At 43.9% G+C, this 19417-nt stretch overlaps 1 long non-coding RNA gene across 1 annotated transcript; it reads left to right on the top strand.

Moving 5' to 3' along the window:
* The first annotated feature begins 6747 nt into the window (after positions 1-6747).
* On the top strand, positions 6748-19003 carry LOC147995530 (uncharacterized). Its single transcript, XR_015683596.1, has 3 exons — positions 6748-11207; positions 12676-12773; positions 14333-19003. It is a non-coding gene; the product is annotated as an uncharacterized LOC147995530 (long non-coding RNA).
* The last annotated feature ends 414 nt before the right edge of the window (positions 19004-19417 follow it).

Below are 19417 nucleotides of genomic sequence, written 5' to 3'. Positions count from 1 at the left end.
ACGTCATGTATATTACACACACACACACACACACACACACACACACACACCAGTGTATTAGTACATAAATGTGACTTGTTTCTTAGAATGATAGATGTACTTATTTTATGAATTGACACAGGGGCACACACAGCTCTCTGTAAACTGTAGCACTCATTACAAATGAGTATTAGTTCTAAGTATCCAAGAAGCTGCTTGCCTTCACACTGCCCACTCACTAATTCTTGAGTTCTGGCTGCAAAGACTTGGTTTTGTGCTCTTTGGAGGAGCACCAATTCTTTGCAACCTTGAGCTCAAATAAGGAGTCTTCACTGTGAAATTGTCAGGAGCACCTTCATGAAATTAAGTAAACGTTTGCAAGCTCTTGAACTCGGGAGTTTTTCTTTTCAAAGAACAGGGTGTAGGTGCACAAAGAAAAGAGGCTTTCTGATAAACTGATGTGAGGACATAGCTCAGTGATAGAGTGGAGGCTTACCCGGGAGCTTGATTAGTGACACAAGACAGAAGACACTCTGATAAATGAGTGGGACATAATAATACTGATGTTACTAGTAATAATAAAAATTTAAAAACCTCACTGAATTGTACTCCGGTTCTGGCTTAAGAATATGATCAGATAAAGAAACTAGATAGAAGATGAAGGTGTCAAAAGGAGCGTCAGCCTAAATTCTGTTCATAATTCTTTCACAATGAATTGGGGTGCAGTTTTTGATGGCTCTGCACTTACCTTTTATGGATACAAATCACGTTGACCCATTTAATTTCTTGGGAAGAACGTGTAACCTCAGTAATAGCTCTCCTAGAGGTGTAGGCAGCTGCCAGGTTACTCCTTAGTCATTTAATGTGAGCCACCCAGAGCAAACACCTTTACAAACACCTTTTGGGAACACACATCCAGAAGACGCACCTCTTAATGTCTCCCAAGACAGAAGATGCTACGTCCAACCTAGAGGGTGAACCACAGATGTATGAATTTATCTCAAATTGATCTTGGTGACCGTAAGCCAAGTGTGGTGCTCAGAGTGGGTTCTATAGTCACTGAATGAACCTCCTGCCCAAAGTCACATGCTCCCAAACCTGTTAATAATGTCCTAGTTGCCCCTTCGTGACATCATGGAATGCATGAGAACAGGGCCCCGGGAAAGGGGCAGCCGAGGATCCCTCCAGGCTTAGAGCATTTAAAACCACTTTGAAGCCCTTCGTTTTTCTTAAAATTTCCATAGGGAAACTCCCAAACCCACATAACATCTACCTTAAAAGCATCAGGAGTATTTTAATTGGATAACAACCGTCCATATTTTCCTTCTGATAAATTGGAAGGAATTAGGAATGAAATTTTACGATAATTATAAACCATATTGCTGAACCAGGGGACAAGAACAGTTATGAAAATATGTCTATGTATCTGGTACCACTGTGAATTTAGACTTTTAAAAATTCATCTCAAAATCTCAAGCATCTTATTAAAGCTTAGAAAACAATGTTCACACGATGAAAACAATATAATTTATAGTCGTGACTGATATTATAGTGTCAATGGTGCAATACGTTCTATGCCACGTTCAGAGACTGATTAAATCTTTGTATGAGCTTATGATAAAATAAACTCAGCTGTACATTTATAAACCTCTATAAATGTGATCTATATGTTTATAAATCAATGAAGTCATTATATACAAATTTCATGTATAAAGATGAAATATGAATGTTGTTCTTTGACAATACTTTTTCTGTCTTGAATTAAAGCTCTTAACTCTAAGGATGAAAAACTGGAAACCTGGTAAACTGAGATTCTACTCTCTTGATACGGGGTGGGCGTGCTCAAAAGCGGACTTTAACAGTTAGTAGTTACTTAAAGACACGTTCAATGTACATGAATACAAACCTCCATTTGGGGCATTCTACTGAGCTTGGGGCAGTTGGAGGCAGGCCCAGGAAGACCAGGTTTTGTGTGAGATTCTTCATGGAGAGCAAGATATATCTATCTCAGAATTAACTCTACCCACTTAGCCACGATCACTTAACTCCTTAGCACAGCATTTCCAGTTGGGAATGGCTAGACAAACTGACAAGGGCAGTGGAAAAAGTAGATGTACCGCACTTAAGCCCAGATTGACAGAAACCTAGCATTAGCCACCCAAAAGCCACGCTGGCAAAGTGGAGCCCTGCTGAGTATAGTTCCTGCTACAGAAGAGGAGCTGCCTCAGTGGACATCCTGCTCTGTGCAGACCAAGTGGAATATACCCTGACCTCTGCCCCTGAGCCTGGTTTCAGACCCAGCTTCCTTTTACAACCCTCGTCAAGTTGTTTTACTAGTCGGAGCCTCATTCATAAAGTAAAGGCTATAATGAACATGACTTTAACAATATGAGTGGAAACATCACTAGCATGATGTCCACAGCTCTCTGGAGCACAGTCTCTGGTCAGAAAAATATCCGGTACCAGGGAGAGACAGAAGGAAACAAGGCTAACACTTGGTTCTCATGCTTTCTCACTTTCTAAGATCATGGGGGTTGGTTCAGGAAAAGAGAGCATTTCTATGCAATGGCTGCCTATCGTTTACAGTTGGAAGCACACCACGGGTGGAAAACCTGCTGTTATACCTCTCCCATCGCTACCTCAAGGAAAAGATCTCCATGTTTCACGGAAGACCTTACTTTCATTTCAAGTCAAGTAGGAGACCAACCCCAAAGGCTGTGAAGCACTCATTTCCATAAGATATAAGGAAATTTCTGCCCGTCCATTCTAGGGCCTGTGGCAAGCAAACAAATGGCAGCCAACACAATGCGGAATTTTTTTAAAAATTCTTCTGGGAAGTGACTTTTAGATGCCAAGATTCATCCAGCAATTAGCTTTTATGGCCACGCTATAAAGTCTTGAACACAAGGACCTAAAATAGAAGTGCTGACACCCGGTAACTGGAACTGTGTGACTGGCACACCCACCATGATGTGACTGATGTACGACACAGACTTGGAATAACTGGCGCAGGGTTGAGTCGGAGAGAACCTGATGTAGCTTTCATGTGCGAGCATCTGGAGCAGTTATCACACTGTTTGATCTAGATCACTCGTCGTTGCTCTGCAGCCAGCCTTAGAGAAGCACCATCCAGTTTTCACTCAAAAGTTAGTTTACTGCAATGCACTGAGAATTTGAAACCAGAAGTAAGGCATAGTGGGTCTGTTTCACATTGGCTCATTCACTGGTTTGGAGAGCCAAAGAAAAGACCCTTGGAGTTACTCCTGAAGGAAGAAATTGCTAAGGAACCTGTTCTTAATATTTTCAGTAGCAGAAAGAGTGAAACAGAAAAGAAAAAAAACAAATCCGGTTCCCACACCTCAGCTGCTGTTCTATATGGTGCCTATTACTTTGGATGTCCACACTGGTAATGGAGAGGTATTGGCCACTTGTTCAGGGGGGCCAGATTTCAATGCAGCCTCTTTATTTAGCTCACAATGGATCTTTTTGTAGCAATTGCCTGATGTTCTATACAGTTGGTCTTTTTCGTTTGATGTCTGCTTGACAAATGCCCCAGCGTCTTATAGAGCTTTCTGAGTTCTGCCACTTCGGGGAATCACTCAACTACATTTCATCTAGATAGAAATTCTAATGTTTAGTTCTTCCTCTCGACCTGTCTGTCCTCAGGTGGCCTGATCTACAGTGTGACTCGTTAAGCACCATGCTAAGACTGCAGAGCGTCGGGGAATAGTCTAATCAGTATGTAAATCAATGGGTTCCTCTTTGGAGATGTTTTCTTCTCTTGTCTAAGTGGGTGAGGAGGAGGCGGGTACAATACGAAGACTCGTCAGCAAAGACGGGACACTCTGTCTGGGTTACCGAGGATCAAACGATCTGAGAGGGTAGACCATAGAGAGCTAATAAGTGCCGTGTGTGCCTTGGTGCTTGAGGACATCAAAGGAAGACGCCTCCAAGAGAACAGCGAGAACTGTGAAGGTTCTTCACAAGGGAAGTGTAAGCTTGGCTGGATGAAAAGAACATCACCAAAAAAAAATGGGGACCTGGTTGGAGAAAGTGCAGAGCTAGGATGGGCTCCACATGTTCTAGAACGGGAAGGTTCCAGGAAGAGGGCTTTATTCTAACCCTTCGTCTGAGACTCCTGGTTTTGTTTGACAAGGTTGGCTGGCACTCACTGGGGCAGACCAGACAGTATTTGTGCACTGAAACCTGCTTCATTTTTAATTTTGTCTTGTCTCTCTTAAATTAAGTTAAAATGATATCTGGCTGTGTGCAATTTGCTTCCCTCAGACTCAATCTCTTGAAAATTTCTTGGCACATCTTCAAGAACCAGCTTCCTCCTCCTGAGCCATGCATGATTCTAGAGACCCAGCTTCAGCCACCTGGAACCTACGGTTGTAATTGCGGACCTTGCAATCCATCATCTTTCTCTTGCTCTAGTCCTTGGTGGGAAGTCCAGGCCTTGGTTTGCCTATCACGTCTGCAGGGCAAACCACACATGCAAGTCCCCTGCAGCTGTTCCCTCCTTGACATAAGGACTTTGCTTTCATGGTATAGACACAGCTCTTTCCCTCTCAGCACATTTATCTTGGTGACACTTTGGTCTGCTCCCATATTACCTGTGCATTTGGGTTTTTGTTTTGTTTTGATTTTTATTTGTAGGGCACTCTTAAGCAAAACATTCAAAGTCCTCTCAAATACCCACTTCCTTCTCACACAGACAGCACCTTCCACTGTCAAAAACATTCACTTAAATAGTATGTCAGTTTTAATTGATGGGCCTCCATCATCATCATCATTACCACTACCACCACCATCATCATCATCACCACCACCATCACCACCACCACCATCACCACCACCAAAGAGTTAGTCATTTATATCCAGGATTCACTTTTCATATTGGCATTCTATACAGTTGCATAAATGTACACGATATGTTTATGATCTATCAATGTGATGTCATACACGATGATTTCGCTACCCTTTTAAAAATTCTCTGTACTATTGTGCTTACCCATCTCTGTGCTCTGACTTCCAATGTCCACTGCTCTTCTTACTCTCTGCCACAATCTTGCACTTTCCAAAATGTCACCTAGCTAGAAGCATCCAGTACACAGCCCTTTTAGATCGACTTCTTTCAGCAACTAGCAATAAGCACTTAAATTTCCTCCAGGTTTTTTCAAGACTTGACTAAACATCTAAGAGAAGCAACTTAAGGGAGAGAGGACTTACATTCAGAGGGTCCACCACATCAGTGAAAACATGGCAGCCGGAGTGAGTCACACCACTGTGGCAGAAGCTTCCCACATGATGCTGACCACAAACAAACAACAAACAAAGAAATCTGGGCTGTCACTCTCAAATGACTATCACCAGTGACCCTCCTATCACCAGTGACTGTCCTATCACCAGTGACCATCCTATCAACAGTGACCCTCCTCTGTCGGCCATGCTTTCTGCTACAAAACCTCCACGATCTCCCAAAACAGGAGACCAAGGGTTCACACACATGAGCCTATAGAGAACACTCCACAGTCAACATAGCAGTGTTGTGAAAGCCAGAGGGAAGCCACTGAAGGACGGCTACTTGCTAGTAAGTAGCATGTAAACCTCAGCTAGACTGTCATCTTATGCTTCAAAGACTACTTTAAATGACAACCCTAATGATGTATTTAGTGACAATAGTTCAACACGAAACAAAGCTCAGCTATCATAATTTTATTGAATACAAGTGTCCAGCATGTATGAGTCACCCTGCAATCTTATGCAAAATACAAATGTGCCACTAATGACACAGACAGTTCATGACCTCACATGGTGTCTCTGCTGGACACTCACGGGTGGATATGACAGAACATGGGTCATTTAGACTGCCAAAGAGTGATGTTTTACTGGAGAGATGGCTCAACCAGGAAAATGCTGGCAGCACAGGCCTGAAGACCAGAGTTAAGAGACCCCAGAACCCATGTTTCAAGGAGTCAGGAGTGATGTTGCACACTTGGCGTGCTGGTACCGAGGAGTTAAGATGAGAGGATCCCTAGGGCTCAACAGCTAGGCAGTTCAGTGAGCTCAAGTTCAGTGAGAGACCTTGTCTTAAAAAACAAGATAATGGGTCCTTAGGAAGGTCATTTGAGCTGATCTCTGTACTCCATACACATAGGTACACACATAAAGACACACAAAAGACTTTAATTTAAGAATCCATGTTCATAAAGGAGAGTAGAGGTGGGTAATTATGAAGACAGTGTAGAAAACAGTTGAAGCTTTGCTGTAATTCCTCAGCACCTTTGAACTCTGACAGTTACACCTAGACTTGTGACTAGACATAAGTGTTTTCCCCTTCTATGGAGATGAGAGTGTTTCACTTTCTATACAGTACTAGGTAAATTATGCCTTAGATAAAATAAGCTTCGTGTGAGACAGTTGTAGCTAACTATAGATCATTGTAAATTCACTAAGTCCATTTGAGGTAGGGCAAGCTAAGCTGTGGTATTCAGAAGGTTGGACAGATTGAATATATCTGACAGATTGGACTTTTGGTTGCTCTATTAGTGTAGAGTCCTGTCATGAGTTAAAGCTTCTTTACTAGTATAATTAATAACTCTTTCCTCAGTGGACCTAGCACTGTCCACTGTATGCAGTGAGAAAGAGTACTGCAAATGCCAGAAGGGAGTCCAAGTACAAAAATGCCCTTTATTTTCTATTATTATTATTATTATTATTATTATTATTATTATTATTATTATTATTATTATTATTTTACTTTGCATCCACTCACTGCTCCCTCCTGGTCACCCCCTCCCACAGTCCTTCCCCCGACCCTTTCCCCTTTTCCTCTGAGAGGGTGGGGCCCTATTGGGTATCCCCCTACCCTGGCACAAGTCTCTAGGATGTTAGGTGTATCCTTTCCCACTGAGGCCAGACAAGAAAGCCTAGCTAGAAGAAAATATCCTACATACAGGCAACAGCTTTAGGGATAGATCCCACTCCAGTTGTCAGGACCTACATGGAGGCCATGCTGCACATCTGCTACATGTGTGCAAGAGGCCTAGGTCCAGCCCATGTATGTTCTTTGGTTGGTGGTTCAGTCTCTGACGGCCCCAAAGGTCCAGATTAGTTGAATCTGTTGGTCTTCCTGTGGCATTCCTATCCTCTTAGAGGCCATAATCCTTCCTCTTGTTCTTCCAGAAGAGTCCTCAAGCTCTGTCCACTGTTTGGCTGTGGGTGTCTGCATGCATCTGAGTTAACTGCTGGGTAGAGCCTCTAAGAGGACAGCCATGCTAGAATCCTGTCTTCAAGCATAACAGAGTATCATTAATAGTGTCAGGGGTTGATGCTTGCCCATGGGATTGGTCTCAAGTTGGGCCCGTTATTGGTTGGCCATTCCCTCAGTCACTACTTCAATCCCCCAGTCTGTGCCCCACCCCCAACCCTGCATTTCTTGTAGACAGGATGAATTTGGGTTGAAAGTTTTGTGGGTGGATTGGTGTCCCTATCACTCCACTGGGGTCCCTGCCTGGCTACAGGAGGTGGCCTCTTTAGGTTCCATATCCCCAATGCTATAAGTCACAGCTAAGGTCACTCCCATTGATTCTTGGGGGCCTCCCAGGTCTCTGTCTCTTCCTGGAGATGCCCCTTACCTCCCCACCCCTGTCAGTTGCAGATTTCCATTCATTCTCATGGCCATTTGATCATCCTGCCCCCCATCCCTCCCCACACCTGATCTTGATCCCCCTATTTCTGTCTCCATCCCCTCTCCCTCCCAGTTCCTTCCAACTTCCTCTTCTGACTATTTTATTTCCTCTTCTAAGTGAGATTTAAGCATGCTCGCTTGTGACCTCCCTCTTGTTTAGCTTCTTTGAGTCTATGGAGTGTAGCATGGATATGCTGTATTTTATGGCTAATATCCTCTTATGAATTCATATCATGTATGTCCTTATGGGACTAGGTTACCTCACTTAGGATAATATTTTCAAGATCCATTCATTTGCCTGCAAAATTCATGATATCTTTGGTTTTTTCATAGCTGAATAGTATTCCATTGTGTAGATGTACCCCATTTTCTTTATCCATTCTTCAGTTGAGGAGCATCTAGGTTGTTTCCAGTTTCTGGCCATCATGAGTAAAGCTGATATGAACGTAGTTGAGCAAGTGACCTCGTGGGATGGTGGAGCATCTTTTGGGTGTCTGCTCAGCAGTGGTGCAGCTGGGTCTTGAGGTAGAACTATTCCAAGTTTTCTGAGAAACCGCAAAATTGATTTCTAAAGTGGTTGTATAAGTTTGCACTCCCAGCAGCAATGGAGGAGTGTTCCCCTGCTCCACATCCTTGCCAGCATGTGCTATCGCTTAAGTTTTTGATCTTAGCCATTTTGACCAGTGTAAAATTGAGTCTCAGAGTTTTTTGATTCGCATTTCCCTGGTAACTAAGGACTTTGACCAATTCTTTAAATGCTTCTCAGCCATTTGAGATTCCTCTGCTGAGAACTCTGTTTAGCTCTGTTCCCCAACTTTTAATTGAGTTACTTGGGTTGTTGGTGTATGACTTCTTGAATTCTTTACAAATTTTGCATATTAGCCCTCTGTCAGATGTAGGGTTGGCGAAGTTTTATTCTCAATCTGTAGGCTGCCATTTTGTCCTGTTGACAGTGTCCTTTGCCTTTCAGAAGCTTTGTAGAAAATATCTTCTTTCTTGATCTGCCACTCTACAGTCTACAGACTCCAGAGGTCATAGACACAGGCTCCACCCATTCCTTCTGTGGCCAAGACTAACCATGTAGTGCATTACTCAGCAGGATTGATGGCTCTCCAGGCCACACTCCATCAGCAGACACCGGCTTCTCTTCTCTGAATGCATGGCTCTCAGCCAGTCACAAACCCCAGGAATGGGACCTTGTAAGAACAAGGCACACAAGAAATAGGGCTGGATCACTATACAATCATCAAGAAATCATCACATGTGATGGTGAGGCCAGCTTTCCCTCCTGGGGCTTTGTCTGAACTCTGCTTTACCAGAGAAAAACAAATCCTTATTATGTTTATCCAGAATCTATGCCACATCAAAATTTTCTGGTTGGCACAGCACATAGCATGGCCTGGAAAATGTAAATAGATTAGAGAAATAAACGATACTCCATATATTGATACTATGCCCATGAGCTCAGCAAAGGGAAAATAGGAATTGAAAAATATCTTGAAAGATACCAATTGAGACAGATTTTGGTGCCTCTGTACTGAGCCACAGCTTGAAGACAGTTTGTGGGGCGCCGATGACCCCTCAGGATAGTGACATCTACTTGACATGGGACTAGAGTCTCTGCTTTCTTCTAATCTACCCTTTGGTCAAAATTAAAGGTAGCTGAGTCCAAGTTTTGTTGAAATCCTGTGACCCTCAGCTCTATGATCAAAGACCACTGTATTTAAAAGTATTTGATTGGGTGCCAGCAAAGTTCAGACTGAGCTTCAAACAGGTCCTCCAAGTACCTCTCAGTCATACACAGGGGTTTGCAGAGTTTGATCTTGAACTGTGAACATTTGGGGAGTCAGCAGTCCCTTCGGTTGATAACCCATACTTGGCAGAGTTCTGCTTTAATTAACATGGCCCTTGGGTCTGTTGAGTTCCCATGTCTCAGCACCTCACTGGGTGTAACCTTATCTTTCCATTTTGCACGCATGATGGATCTAAACCAGTACAGGTTAAGTTTGTCTTTGACCCGACAGCTGGATTACTTCCAGGTTTCACAACCATGGAAGAAAAATCCAAAAACCTCACTCTTCTTCTCATTTGCCATTTTATGGAGCAGCCATGGTGGGTGAGATGTTAACACAGTTAGTCACAGCCCTAGTATTGATCAACTAAACTATTCCTATACCAGGTGTGCATGCTCAGAGGCTGGTGCAGGCTGGGGGTAACTGGGAGGTGCCTTTCAGAAGGGGATGGGACGAATGGCTGACCACAGGACATTAGAGAAATTAATGCATCCAATGAAGGAAACAATGTTTCCTTTCCATTTGGGAAAAATCATTTTAGAAAAAGCAGGGATAGAATCCAGCGTCACAAGGAATACAAAGCCTGCAGTGTTTCTCAAATCAGTTCGAGGTCATCTTTAATATTCCAAGTTAACCGTATTTTCATCTCATAAACATTTTTCAAATCACGGAGATCCATCGCTGTCTCCATTTTTTTTCTTAAAGTCATATTCATTAGCATACTAAGGAAATCATTTTCAAAATACACTTACCCTGGGCATATGCTGTGGCATGAGCAAAAGAAGGTCATCGTGTGACCTTGGGTGAACAGCACTGGGACACAAAATAAGTAACCAGAGAATTTGGCACTTTATCTAGAATGCCAAAGGATGGGCGCTTCAGTCACCAGAGAGTTGGTAGGTGCTTGGGTTATTTGGAATGTGACCCGACCTTACCATGGGCTTCACGAACTGTATCCTGATACTACTATTGTTCCTTGGGAAACTTCTGCAGAAGCTTCTTAGATAATATGCTATCAAGAAGGTGTTGTCAGATGTTTTGCAAGACCAGTGCCTGCTGAAAGTCTATCTTTCCAGTGGCAAATAATAATGATGCACATCTCCAATGGCCTCACCCTGCACATATGCACAGAAACTCATATGTGTTGAAGGCTTGGTTCCCAGTGTATTGTTCAGAAGTAGGACCGTGGCTGTATTGTGAGGGGTCTGGCCTAATCAATGGGTTGATCTATTTCATACTTTGGTAGCATTATTATTTGGAGATTGTGGGGAAGGGGATTTGAGTCTTTTGGAGGAAGTAGGTCTCTGGGGAGGCTTGGTTATTATGAGTACACCTTATGCCCAGTAGCCTCAACCCTCATCTCTGTTTCCACTGTGAGGTAGGCTCTTTGCCTCTGCCCCTGTTCCCTGATGCTCTGCCTTGCTGTGCACATTTGTAGGCGACCAAGGACTGGACCAATGAAACCATAAGCCAAAGCAAACCCTCTCTTCCTTCAAGTTGCTCTCTCAAAGGCATTCTGTCACAGTCATGAAAAGTGGCACACAGACCATAAGTGAAAGGAAGGGAGAGGGACAGTCTACTTGTCCGACTATAAACAGCCAACATATCCCCTTCATTATTGGTTTCTTGTAAATTAACTAAAGTGTGACCATTTCTGAATAGCTTGAAAGACACTTGGCCCTGAGATCTTCACCTGTACACTGTGGCTACTAAGTCCCTATGGGACTGCTGTATTAAACAAGGTAAGTACTTAGCACCTTGCCATGTCATGAGCTTTACACAAATATGCGTAATATTCAGTTTTCTTTCAGTTGTAACTTTATTTCACAGAAATAGCACAATTCATAATGCACTAAAGATTTTAAACCCATCCTCTAGTAGGCCATTGCTAATAAAATATGCATGAATTTCTTTTCTTTATCATGTGAGAGATAGAAAAACTCACGGCATTTTCTTATCTTGCAAAACCAGAGAAAATGCCTGTGTAGTCCCTCCTTTAAGAATTCGACTCCCCAGAGCCTAAGAAGTTTCTTATTGGCTAGGCTCATGCACAGGACTCCAGTTGGGGTCCTAGCACCTTTATGGCACAGATTGCACCACCTGTAACTCCAACAAATCTGATGCTCTCTTTTGACCTCTGTAAGCACCTGCCCTTGTACATACACACACACACACACACACACACACACACACACACACACACACACACACACACTTAGAAATAAAATGATTTTTAGAAAGAATTATATTTCTTAATTTGGAGTTTGTGTTGTCAAAAAAGGTCATTATGTATGTGTGTGTGTGTGTGTGTGTGTGTGTGTGTATGATCAGAACCAATGTAAGAGATTGGATGACTTGTCACACTTCTATACAATACCGCACGGTTGTGCAAGATACTGAGTTGAGAATACTAAAAGTAGCTCTCTGGCTTGGGTGTTACTAAAGAAAATAGCAGTCTGAATAAGCAAACTGTTTTCAAAGTGTTGAATTTATATTTTAAAACTGTTACAGCTTCCCTTTACCTTCCAGTAAATATACTTGGAAAATGAGAAGGCCAATATTTAAGTTTGGCTTGGTGATATTCATCATTGAAATGTCACAAGGCAAAATGAATTTTCTGATACAAGCCATTGAAGGAACAAGACCCCACAGGGTCTGGATGGCCATATGGAATAGCTGGAGGCAGATAATTCCGAGACCCCCAATAGATGCTTGGCACAGAGGATCATGCTGAACTTTATGAGTAAACTATTTTTTCCTGTTTGTACATGCACATTTTAATGCTCTTTCTATCTTAACAATACACACTCTTCTCTGTGACTGGAACAAGGCATTTGACAAGCAGAAACAAAATTAGCATACATTTTCCTTTCTCTCACAATTTCACGGATGGACACTCCATTCTTCCTGTAGATCTTAGCAACTCTGATGCTTGATATTTTCTCTCCTTAAGCCAAGGACAGTCATGTCTTCACTTATATGTGGCACCTGTTGGCTTCTCTTGGCATATCAGCCTCGCCATCCCTATCACTCTTGGGTTTGGGGACCATGAGATGTGAAATAAGGATTAAACACAGCGCCCTTGTACTGAGACAGGCAGTTTGATAACCTACATAGTTACCAAGTCTAACCAGTAGGCGGTTTGCCCAGAGATGATGCCTGTCCTGGCAGGTGAGGACCGACACAATGTTTCGTCTCATTGTTTGTAAGGGCACAGGACTGAAGCCCAATACGATGCTTATGTCTGCAACCTCCCACTGAACATTTTGGACTACAGTTAACTACAGGCAAATAAAATAGGAGAGCAGGTAAGTGGGCGGGTCTTATACTTGGATTTCACCCATAAACTAGAAGTGACTGTGACTATTAAAACCAGATTCTGTCCCCACTGAATTTTGTGTTTGGTGAGTGTTAGGAACTCTCCACTCCTGCTTGCATCTGCTTCTTAAATTGTCAGCAACAGAACCGTCACCTAGAGTTTTGGAAACAGTAAAGCTCAGGGTTCTGTCTACTTGGGAGCTCTAATGAAACAAGGCTAGATCTAGAGATAGAAACCAAACTCTAGCCTTTCCTCAGGCTCTGAGGTTGAGAGTAGCCACACCCAGCTACCACCTCTAAATAAATGTACTCGTTACGAGCTATCAAGAGTCTATGTGACTATCAGCACTGACTTCTAGAGGAGACAAAGAACTGGAGTTGGGTGGAGGACTTCCGTGGGACTTGGTTGCAAAGACACTATTAAAGATTTGGTTTTTAGAAAAAACGACCTCTGGAAACAGGTCAGAGAAGTCTGGTACAGGGCAGGAAACTGAGCTTCGGTTTGTAGCTTGAAGTTTAACCATACATCTGAAAACAAAAACAAAACACAAACAAAAACCAAACAAACAAAAAAAGTCTTGCTTTTGCTGTCTCCTAGGACTCTGAGTGACCTCACCTAGGTTGTAGCTTCCTTTCTTTCATGTGACCTCATTAGTGCCTTCCCTACCTCTCATGATATTGTAAGGGTAAAATGAATGATGTGCGTGAAAAGTTATCCCCTTTCCCAGTTTCCCATCCATAACCCCCCTATCCCATCCCCCACCCCTTCTTCTGTGAGGGTGTTCCCCCTCCCCAACGACCCACCCCTGTCTGCCTCCCTGCCCTGACGTTCCCCTATACTGGGGGGTCCAGCCTTGGCAGAACCAAGTGCTTCTCCTCCAAATGGTACCCAAGGCCATCCTCTGCTACATATGCAGTTGGAGCCATGGGTCAGTCCATGTATAGTCTTTGGGTAGTGGTTTAGTCCCTGGGAGCTCCGGTTGGTTGGTATTGTTGTTCTTATGGGGTTACAAGCCCCTTCAGCTCCTTCAATCTTTTCTCTAATTCCTCCAATGCAGACTCCATTGCCTCTGTATTTGTCATGCTCTGGCAGAGGCTAAGTTTTGGGCACCTTGAACTCTGTGCCCAGAGTGAATAGGGAGGGGTTTCTATTGGGCGAAGGTATGTGCTAATTACTAAATAGGGGATCCTGAGAAAGTCACCTTAGAAAATGCTGAGAGGGCCATTTCAAAGAAGCAGAGCCCTGGATGACAACCACAGTTTAGCAGAGAATAAACCTGTAAAGGCGCTGCTGTCTGACAGAAAGGGGAATTCACACCGGGAAAGGGAATAGCTGAAAGGATTCCTGCATGGGTCTTTGGACAGCCTAGCTTTCTGATGCGGTGGGCTTGTCTGCGCAGGCGCAGGAGTCAGGTGGCGTTGGTTAGGGCACTGGGCTCGGAGCGGCTGAGTGTGATGGATGGCTCAGCGTGCTGTTTATCTAGTGCAGGTGGGTATTTCACCTCTGTTTTCATTAGACTGATGGTAAGGTAATAATTCTTTCCTCTAGCTGAGAAATCTGTCTTCAGCCATTTGTTGATCTTCTTGAACGGGCGCTGCAGGTGCACAGAAGTCACCCTAAAGGAGGTTTTGAATGAAATCTTAAATAATGCTGGACGGCATCGTGGAGAGCCAGCAGCACAGAAGTCCGCTAGATATTTGTGTGTGTGTGTGTGTGTGTGTGTGTGTGTGTGTGTGTGTGTGTCTGTGCGCGCGCGCTTATTAGCTACGTAGGATCACACCGACCCAAGGAACAAACCAAAGGAATGGCACAAGGTAGAAGACCTTGTGACAGCCACACGTTTATTACTCTGGGATAATTCAAGCCTCTGTGGTAAGAGGCATCCAGGCAATGCCTTTTCTGTGAGGGGTTTCTATAAAGCAGGGTGGTACAGTGGGCAGTACTACATACGGGCTATCTTGACTAGATCCATCACGACTCACCCTCTGGGATAAATCTCTTCAGGACCCAGAGTTACACTTTCTCCCTCTCTCGGGTGAAGATAATAATATATGCACAGGTTTTAATTGGAAGTACTGATCAAGAGAACAAAGCTATTAGGTTTTCTCCAAGGCGAGTAGGAACAACCGAGAACCATGACAGGCAGGCACGTGTCTTTAATGAGCTGTAGCTTCCTAGTGTCTCCTTCCAGCGTCTGTGATGGAAAGCTCAGAGTGCAGGAGGAAGGTGTTGGCTCATTAAACATTGGTCCAGGAAGGAATCCTACCCACAAGAGAGGAGGTGAGCCATGTGAGCTGATTTCTGGATGGGAGAGCGAACAGACAGGTGATAGAACTTTACATACAAGGCTCACGCCATGTGTGGTTCACCAGCAGAGAAGGTGCTGGAGGCCATCTAATCCCTAGGAAGTGGCCATCACAAAAGACAAGCTCTTAGACTGTTGGTCCCAATTCCTGTTACTTCTGTTATGAGTAAAGTTCTTTGCTTCCCCTCCATCTGTCCATCCATCTATCCATCTGTCGGTCTGTTTGTCCATCCATCCATCCATCCATCCATCCATCCATCCATCCATCCTTTCTGCACTATAGCTCTCTTGCCAGGGAAATGATCCTCATTGAATATAACTAGGGGTGACCAGATGTCCTGGTTTGTTCACAACAGTTCGCCTTACACATTTTGTGAATGTGAAGACCATGGCACTCCCAGCATCTCTCAGCATGGCTGGGTTTAGACAATAAGTTGTGTAATACCCTAAACACAGCATTAATCTTTCTGTAGGAGCCATCTCATCCCCAACGTATGCAAACGTACATCTCTCCACCACGAACTGTTGACCTGTGCTGTACAGATGTAAAGGAGTCCGTCAGCTATTACTTTGCTATTTACACTTTATAGTCTTCATGTAGCATTCTGTAGTCATCGATACTACTGTCACAGCACCCTGAGTTATTAAAAATAATAGTTAATAAAATGGGGTGCTCCAAAAAATGAAATAAATCGGAAAGTGATTCTTTGAACATTCCATAGATGTATACAATGTATATTGATCATATCCATGCACATTTTCTCCTTCCAAGTCCCGACTTACATCCCCCTAACTTCACATCATGGTTTTGTTGCTGTTTGTGACACATTGAGGCCAAATAGTGCTGCCTATATGTGCAGGGGTGTCACAATCCACCAGGGCATAGACAACCTAGAAAAGGACATGTTTAAAAACTTCTACAAGCTATTTTAGAAGATTTATTTTTATTTTCAGTTTTGTGTATGTCTGTGCATGTGTGCATGAGCGTGGGTGCCCAAAGGGCTAGAGGAAAGCACCAGGTCCCTCGGAGCTGGGAATCAAACTAGGGTCCTCGGCCAGAGCAAGAGCACCCTTGACTGCTGGGCCCTCTCTGCAGCCTCAAGGTGATGTTTTTGATGCAGAAGAACTGTCCCCAAAATGCCGTTATGAAGTCAATCAGCATATCTTCCCTAATTTGTCAATCAAACTTCAACTATTTTTTTCAATTATGTGTGTCATAAGAGAGGGTTCTGCTCAGGAATGCAGTGCCTTCCAAGGCCAGAAAAGGGCGTTGGACTCCCTGGAGCTGAGTTCCAGGAAGTCACCCCATGCTAGATGTAGATGCTGGGAACTGAATTCTGTTCCTCTGCCAGAGCAGTATGAGCAGTTAATCATCAAGCCACCTCTCCAGCTCCAACCATGTTTATTGAAAGTACCAAAAAAAAAAAAAAAGCAGTATCAATTAAAGAATTATTTCCAATGATTCTGTTTTCAGTTAAATAATCATTCAACAAATGATGGGAATGTTCCTGGCACTGTGATAGATGAGGGAAATAGATAACGAAGGGCAAAATTCCCGGCCACAGACACTTGGCAGAAAATGGGGTAAGGAGCTGAGTTAACGGGAGCATATAACCTGGCTGTAACAGCACACAGCCAATAGCATTGGGCCAGCTCAGCGCCAAGCATGAGAAGGGGCTGGACTGAGGTGGCAGTGAGAGAAGTGGTGGGGAGCTGAAGTACAAGGGGGAGTCAGTCAAGGAGGAAGGTGAGAAAGAGGTCTTCCCGGCTGGGGATGGAGTTTGGCGATTGGATGCTCAAAGAGCAGTACTCCAGAGATACAGAGGGAGGAGGAGAAAAAATATTTCCTTAATATATTTTGTTGATACTAAAATGTGGAACAATAGATGCAGATTTAAAAGCCAGGAAGACTCCTTTGGTTTGAACATTGCCTTTCTGTTCATTCTAAAGGGAGCTGCTGCTAACAGCAGAGGTTTCTGTGGGTCTGTGGGTCCACTCTGGGTCTGATTGGTGGGTCCACTCTGGGTCTGATTGGTGATGCAGGTTCATGTTCAGGTAACATTCAGGTAAGTATTTCACAGCAACACATTCCTGTGGGAACGTACGATTCATATATACAATTCGGAATGTTTACATACAAGGAACAAATGAAAATACATTTTAATAAGATAGTGTATTAAACCCAATCTTTCTGAAATACTGTGGTTTCAGCACGTAGTAAATGTAGTTGTGGAGTACTTTGAAACTTTGTTTCCTATGAACTCTTCGGTACATGACACTTATTTTATAGGTAGAGCACATCCCGGTTTGCACTGGTGCCCTGGGAGTGCTCAGTAGCCACACGGAGCCACTGACATTCATGTTAAACATGGTGACCTACACATAAAGCCTTTCTGTGCTCCCAAATAAAATGAGCCCAGAATGTCCTGGTCAGATTTCATCATGCCTATAAATCCATTACTAGTATAAACAGCATGTGTTCCAAGAAGGAGGGAGACCCAATGCCCTATCTTAGGGATTTCTCTTATTCTTGACAGCCAACAGCATTTACAACCACAGCTTCTAACAGCTCATAACCAAACGACGATACAGTCTTGAAAAAAGTAAATATTTTAGCTATGGGATGTCACACGTGTTTTGGGCTCCGTGGGATAGCTACAGATTCTGTCAGCACCGGGGTCAGCTTGTGATTATAAAGCTATGGAGTCCTTCCAAACCATTGTTTCATCTCAGAAGAGACGCTCGAGTTGAGGTGCACGAAATGCCACTGTGGGTGGTTGTGCTTTTGGAGCTGCTACTGGTGTGTTTTTTTTCTTTCTTTCTTTCTCATTTGCTTTTCACTGAAACAGCTGCCCTGTTATCTGCCTATAGTGCTTGACATTGTTGAGCCAAGTCAAAGGTAGAGCCTTAGCCAAAGACTCACTAATGGCTACCATTGGGAACAGTGCTGCTTGTTACTTCTGTGGCAGAACAGTAATTGTGGCATTAAGATCCTAACAGCACAAGGATATGGGCAGAATGCTTTCCCAGTTTAGTTCACTGCCCGTGATTATTGTTAAGGTATTTTTCAGTCTCCCAAAGTATTTGTGTGAGAGAGGGGGGCTATGCAGTGACTCGGTTTTCCTTTACTCTCTGGCGACGAGAACATTACTAATTGCCTAGCTGGTGCCTGGGGCCCTGTAGACTGTCTGAGGAAGTCACTGTTAGCTCCAACCCGGGAAACGAACGCTGATTACTCCCCAGAGAAGCAGCGTGTTGTCCTGAGAGAGTGTAGGGCTGCTGCCTCCAAGTTCTCAGAGAAGGTGCACAGCCTGGGGCAACCTACTTTAACTGCAGCCTTCTCGGCTGTGGAGAAGACAGAGCATTCCTCCCTGCTTCAGAAGAGAGCTGGGCTTAGTAATTAGTTTGTATTTCAAAGTGCTTCACAACTGGGAAGTTTCACTATTGAATTAAGGAAGTTCCCCTTTCGTCCTCTCCCCACCACGTCAAGAAGAAAGAAACTGTGCTCACTGGAGCTGTAAGAAAAACAGAGGCAATCCGGGGTTGGGGAGGGGGGCACTGACAAACCTGACTTCAAGGTAGTGGCTCATTTCTGACAGTAAGAAGACACCCATTAAAAGGAGCTTTGCAAGTTGAGAGTCTTGAAGGGCACCCAAACCTGCTCCCACAAGACGCACATTTGTTTTAGACTTAACTTTTATGAGCTGTTCAAGGAAAAGAAGGAGAGAAAGAAAATGCGGCAGGTTACACCGTTGGTAGGGAATTTGAAAGAGAGAGCTGGTACACACTGCATCATGCTTTCTTACTGGAGAACCGGGTTGGATCTCAAGTTATCCCCACCTCTGGACGAATCTATGTTCCTTTTTCCAGCGTATCTCTGTATGTCTTTCGGTTTTTCTTATTGGTTTCCATTATGAGAGGAGAGGGAGGGAGGGAAGGAGGGAAGGAGGGAGGGAGGGAGAGAGGGAGGGTGGGAGGGAGGGAGGGAGGGAGAGAAAGCCATGGGGGCGGGGTGGGAGGGAGGGATGAGTTCTGGTGTGGCTGTCAGCTCCGTTCCATTTCTCTTTCTATACTGTGGGGCGCAGCTGCCTGGCTCACTCTGTGTTTCTAGGCCTGCTTCCATCCTCACCAAGGTCATATGACAAGTCTTCGCCCTGGAGAATGAACGGAAGTGGAGTTTCTGGGAAGTGGCTTTGCCTGCTCAACTACCCAGGAGGACTGGAAATGACTCTAAAGATGTAGAAAGGCCAAGCCCCAAGAGAGATGTCTGACTCCTCTGTGACTGCAGAGAGAATGCCTTCTTCAGATAAGCACATCTTTGGCCTCTT

This window comes from Rattus norvegicus, chromosome 3 (genome assembly GCF_021556685.1).
Source record: "Rattus norvegicus strain SHRSP/BbbUtx chromosome 3, alternate assembly SHRSP_T2T, whole genome shotgun sequence".
NCBI classification, from domain to species: Eukaryota; Metazoa; Chordata; class Mammalia; order Rodentia; family Muridae; genus Rattus; species Rattus norvegicus.
Note: the sequence above shows the minus strand (reverse complement) of the source record. Positions and strands in the feature narration are given on the sequence as shown.